General features: G+C 46.5%; 1 long non-coding RNA gene across 1 annotated transcript in view; it reads right to left on the bottom strand.

Moving 5' to 3' along the window:
* Positions 1-4844: 4844 nt before the first annotated feature.
* The window catches only part of LOC128830040 (uncharacterized), a 63781-nt gene continuing 62625 nt past the window's right edge, over positions 4845-6000 (bottom strand). The window contains exon 6 of the long non-coding RNA XR_008443528.1: positions 4845-5561. This is a non-coding gene — a long non-coding RNA (uncharacterized LOC128830040). The remainder of the gene's footprint in view (positions 5562-6000) is intronic.

Here is a 6000-nt window from a genome sequence, read left to right as displayed (position 1 = left end):
CTGGCTGGCATTCAGATTTCCATTTAATTGTGCTCTTATTTAAAATTCTCCTGCACCTGCAGTAGAGCAAATGAAATCTGCTAGACATTTAGTATGGTTATGAACAAAGAGCACTTTAGATACATGTCAGATAAGTAGTGTAGACCATAAATCAACAGATGAAGATACTATGTGAAAAAACCTGATTCCTGAGGCAAGCAACCCTGAAGATGTTCAACAATGAATTTCTCAGCAATGCAATATCCCCACTGAGGCTGGACAATGGACCATGTCTGCAATGATAGAGGGAAAAGAGAATTTTCTTCAACTTATAATTCTTTTGATTTTTCTAGGGATGAGATTTGCCATCGGTGAAGCATAAAAACAGGGAGAAACGTCAACATCAGGAGTTGCAATGGATTGTCTCATACATCTTTGACAAACGTACACAACAGATCTATTTATATGACAAGAGTGGGGTCAATTTCCATTCTAGTGGCTCTTTTGATATTGGTGAATGTTAATGGTGTCTCTGGAATGTTGTCTTTCGAACTGCAGCAATTGAGGCATTCAAACTTCTATGATACAATCTCCCAGCGCCCCAACAGGCTTTTTATATATGTACAGCTGCCTGGAAAGAAAGCCAGCAGAACCTGGAATCTCCGGGGACTCCTCAGCAAATATTTTTAAAATAAATAATTTACTTTTAGTTCCTACATTTTCCAATCTATTCATTATTTAACTTTTTATTGATCAGAATAAAAGGCTGTTTTGCTGATGCAGTAGCAAAGCAAAGTAAAATGACAGCACAGAAACAGTAACATTCTCTTTTCTTCAGGCTGCTAAATCTACTCTTTGTTTTAAAATAGGTATTACCATTGTTTTTTAAGAATCAGATTTTCAAAACTAGGCAGCTAAGTTGTGCCTGCCAAATATGAATACCTGTGGGGGCACATGTGCACATACACTGACACATACCCCTACTTGCTATCCGACCGTGAGAGCTTGAGTGCACAAATGCGTGTTTTGTGTGTTTGCCTGTGTGTGCATATTCTGAGCGCATAAATTAGGCACCTATTTTTGCAAATTGGGTCCTTACGACTCAAAGCTCATAGTGTGTGTTTGGGGAGGAAGGGACCCAGACAGAATCCCTCGGAGAGCACTGGAGCAGCACATGCCATGGCAGAAGAGTAACACTTTACAACAGTGCAATGTGCACCTCCCCACAGACTATACATGGTTCACTAGTTGGTGCAGAAGGGGACCATAGATAGACATTCGACTCCTCTAGTTCTTGAACAACAGTGACCCAAGGATTGAAATGGTGTCTCCTGTTTGCTCAGGAGGGGCTGCCCTGTGAACTGAGGCAGGACCAATCCTATACAACTTGTGGGATTTGACTATTCAGGACCTACATTTTTACAAAGTTTGAACAGCATCCAAATAAGTTAAAACTACAGATGGGCCTTGTGACAAGTTGACACTCCATCACAGGCTAGAAAGGGTTAAAAGCCAGCTCAATACATCTATTATACCTCTACTGTAATTAATTAGCTGCTTCTCAGCCAGAGGGGTGGGACTAAGAGGGGTCAGGTTATAATTTATTGGACACCTGGGCCCCATAAAAGTCTGAGAGAGTTCAGTCAGGGGAGAGAGAGGAACAGCAGAGGCAGTCAGAGGTGGTGGACACTCGCTTGGGGAGAGCTAAGTTTGGGGTAGGGGGTGCTGAGGGGTGCAGATAGAGGTCCAGGGTGCAGATAGAGCTCAGGCAGTGCCAGGGCTCTGGCAGAGGGGCAGGGACTCCCCTTGGCCTGGGTGACACAAGTCAGGCTGAGAAAGTGGCGTGGTCTGGGCAGCTGTGTGGCCTGGGGTCCCCGCTCCCCCACTCCAGGCAACCCCTTCTCCCCACCCTGGCTGCTGCTTTCAGGCAATTGGCAGCAGCTCCTGTCCCCAAAATGCCACAGCTGCAGCCAGCTACCTCTTCCCCACCCAGCCTGGTTCCTGCTCCCCCCTCAAGGCACCCCCTCTCCCTGGCACTGAGGGGGCTGGGCTGGAAGAGGAGCTGGGTCCAGGCTGCCCTGTCTTTCACCCTTCCTGGGTACAGCAGAAATATTGTGGGGCAGGAAACATGGCTCAGCCCCACAGTATTTCCATTGCAAGGGCACTAACCCCAGTGTCCCCCTAGTTCCACTGCCTCTGGAGAGACTCCTGGGAAGGGGCCTGAGTGAGAGTCTCCAGGAGCATAGACACCACAGGAAAACTCAATCTGAGGGGCCATTGCTCAATACCAGAGCTGGAGAGGAGACTCCAGAGTAGCCCAGAGAGGGAAATGAAGACGAAGCCCAGAGGAACGGCTGATTTGTTGAGACACTTTGGCCCTAGTTTGAACTTGGACACTTAGTTTGAATTTTGTTACCCTGAAAGCAAAAGGGATTTAAACTAGAAGCTTCTCTGCCAGCAGGCTAAACCATGTACAAAGGCATATGGCCTACAGAGGGCACTAGGGCGAGAACCCCTGCACCGACAAGCTCCAGTAATAGGGGGCACTAAGGCAGTGAGTACCACCACTAACAGCCCTGAAAGAACTTGGACTTAGATTTGGATTTCCATGCACACAAACCAGGCACATACATACATACAAAGTTCAGCAGGTTTTCATTATAAAGAGACCATACTGTGTCCCTACTGCTTTGGGGAAAGGAATTGGGCTCAATCTGATTTCCAATCTCCAGTAATAAAATTCAAGCATCCCAGAGCTAAAAAAAAAAACTTTTCTTCCCAATCTGCCTCTTTGGTAGCTGTTACAAATAGAAAGCAACAGCTTCCTGTGCACTCTGATATACAAGCTTCTTTCTAGCCAGGCGGGCAGGAGCTGGCCGTTATTTCTAATTGCAGCTTGCAACGGCTCAGCACTGCACAATGATCTTTCTTCCTTCCCAAAAAAGGGAAATGTCTAAGTGCCAGGGACTCCTTGCACTCCTCAGCAGCTTAAGGTTACTTCTTTACTCTCTGCACTCACATATATCCAAAGGCGACTGGCAGCTCTGGAAATAACAATAACCCTCTGCTTTGCCCTTATATTACAGATCTGATGATTTTAGCCATGACTTTAAAGGACAGCCACTCTAGCAGGGAGAGTGTGGTCATTCTTTACTATTTCTTTATATGATATGCTGTATTATTGCAGTTGAAATAGCCGGCTGTTCGATCCATGGATAAAGCAGCACATGGAATGCAGGGTATTCAGATCTTCTTGGGAGAGGGGCTGATCTTCCAGCTAAAGCTCAGGACTGGGAATCAGATTACCTAGTTCTCGTCTTGACTCCGTCACAGGCTTCCTGTGTGCCCTCAGACACTGAGGGTATGTCTACACTGCAAGAAAATGCCCATGGCTGGCCTGTGTCAACTGACTCTGGCTCATGGAACTTGGGCTGTGGGGCTATAAATTTCAGTGTAGACGTTCATGTTCGTGGGGTCCCAGAGCCCGGGCTTCAGCCCAAGCATCTACACTGTAGAGCCCTGCAAGCATGAGCCAGCTTGGGTGTTTTGTTGCAGAGTTCTTGCATCATAAGCCCGGGGTTAGTGGGACTCAAGTCAGTGGCGCCTGGGTGAGAAAACCCAGGGCTTGAGCATCTACACTGATTGTAAACCTTAGGTAAAGAATTTTCTAACCTGGAATGGAAACCATGGCTCTGGTGTCCACACTGCAGCACACAGACCTGAGTCAAACCAGCCGGATCCTAGGCTTCCTAGCATCCTCCCGAAATGTGGCCGCTCTGTGGGAAAACTTGACTGTCCACCCTGCGTGTTATAGGAAGTTTGAACAGCCTCCTAATACATCCTGCCGAGCGATCATTTTGGTCTGTGCACTCCCAGCAACTGGAGCCAGCAATATGGAGGAGGTGCCATTTGAAGAATTTCTCTTGTTTGCGCTTTCATTCCTGTGTCAGGAAACAGGCAGAGTTTCCAAGAGATGCTGGTGGACATTTTAGCAGCATTTTCTGACCCACCAAAGGCACCTGATGGAGCAGGAGGAAGAGGACACAGCCATGGCAGACGTGAATTGGTTGACTCTCAGTGTAGCTGCTGATGTCCCCTATGTAGACCACTGCTTCTGGAGCAAGGTCACAAGCACAGACTGGTGGGACCACATCATCTAGCAGACATGGGATGACCAGCAGTGGATCCAGAACTTTCACATTAAGAAAGTTACATTTCTGGAGTTTTGTGAGTAGCTTGGCTCAACCCTCCAGCGTAAAGACACCCGCATGAGGGCTGTCATGTTGGTTCAGAAGTGGGTTGCTATAACAATCTGGAAGCTGGCTACCCCGGACTGCTACAGATCCATTGTCAAGCAGTTTGGTGTTGGAAAGTAAACTGTGGTAAAGGGGTAATGAAGGTTTCTGACACAATCAGGCATGTGGTTTGGCCCATGTTGGTGGGCATCAAAGATATTCTTGAGGTAATTGCTGGTTTTGAGAGAATGGAGTTTCCAAACTGCACTGGGGCCATTGATGGGACTCCTGTGCCCATAGTTTGCCCTCCTCCAGAAGTACATGAGTACATAAACTGCAGAGGGTACTGTTCCATTGTCATGCAGACCTTAATGGACCACAGAGCCCGATATATGAATGTCAGCATGGGAAAGTCCATGATGCCAGGGTTTTTTTGCTGATTGGGAACCTACATTTATGGACAGGCTGGGAAATCATTCCTACCAAATGACATTGTCATAAATGAGTGACTGTCCCCACTGTTAAATTCCCAATTGTCCCTGTTCATGTGTTTACCTTTATTATTTGAAATACACCTTGTATCATATAATGTAGGCTTTCTTAATCAAATAAAAAGCTTTATTCGTAAGCATGTATTAGAAAAGTACAACATTAACCCATTGCCAGGCAGCCCAGCTGCCATTACCCCACCAAAACACCAGTAACAATATAGTCTTTTAAAAAATGCATGAACAAATGCAAACAGTGAAACCACGTACTAAACAGAACCCCCCAATTGTTGCATGTCCCCACCCTGCCCCCCATTCTCCTTTTCCTTCCTTCCACATTTGCCATCCACTTGGCACCAAGGAAAGGGATAGAGGCATCCATGCGGGAAGGGGTAATATGGAAGATTGTATAGGGCACAGGTGCCCTGCCCAGCTGCTCATAGGGCCTGATTGCATGGGCCACCCAGCCATGAAGTTGTCCAACTATTTCTGGGCTGCAGCACAAGGAACCACAGAGGGACTCAGGCAGGCCATGGTGCAGATGCATCTGGAGCTGGTCCTCTTGTGGCCATTAGAGATAGCAGCTGCTCAAACTGTTCTTTCTGCTGAGCTCTGTCATCCTGTTCCCTCGCTGAAATCCTTTTCCTCAAGCTGTGCAGCCAGCCTCAGCCTTTCCTCTTGCCGTAAGTCCCTCGGTCTTTGATACTGAACCTGCTTGTTGGCCCTCTCCAGAGCTTCAACGATCAGTTCTTCACAGAAACACTTCCTCTTGGAAAGGTCAATGAAGGTACATTGACCCAGGCTTCTGCTGCAGTGTGCGCATGCCATGGAGGTACTGCAACCTGCAGAGGTCGAGGGGCTTGGAATAGGACAAGACACAGAGGGTTAATGTCTCAAATAGCTCCGTGCAGGAGCACAGAAAAAAATCCTTGTGGAATTTCAAGGACATAAAACATTACTTTTTCCAAACTGAACTGTAATACAGCATGAGAGGGATGCTTCAGACCACAGAAGCTCCCTGGACACAGCGGGGTTAATCACAATGAAAGAAGTGCAGAGACAATGGTAAGTTAAAAAAATCACAGCTTCTTTTTTTTTTCTAAAAATTGCAGAACAACTTGGGTTTGGGGGGCAGTTGATGGCCATGATACAAAAGACACCATATTTCAGATATGATGTAAAACTAAGATCATGATGATTTGCCATTAAATATACCAGGGTTCTTTTCAGGTACCTTTTAAGAATAGGGGTTTCATCACAATCCTATTTAGCCAATTGTATTCTGCCTACCTAAAATG

Source organism: Malaclemys terrapin, chromosome 1, assembly GCF_027887155.1.
Source record: "Malaclemys terrapin pileata isolate rMalTer1 chromosome 1, rMalTer1.hap1, whole genome shotgun sequence".
Lineage (NCBI taxonomy): Eukaryota > Metazoa > Chordata > Testudines > Emydidae > Malaclemys > Malaclemys terrapin.
Note: the sequence above shows the minus strand (reverse complement) of the source record. Positions and strands in the feature narration are given on the sequence as shown.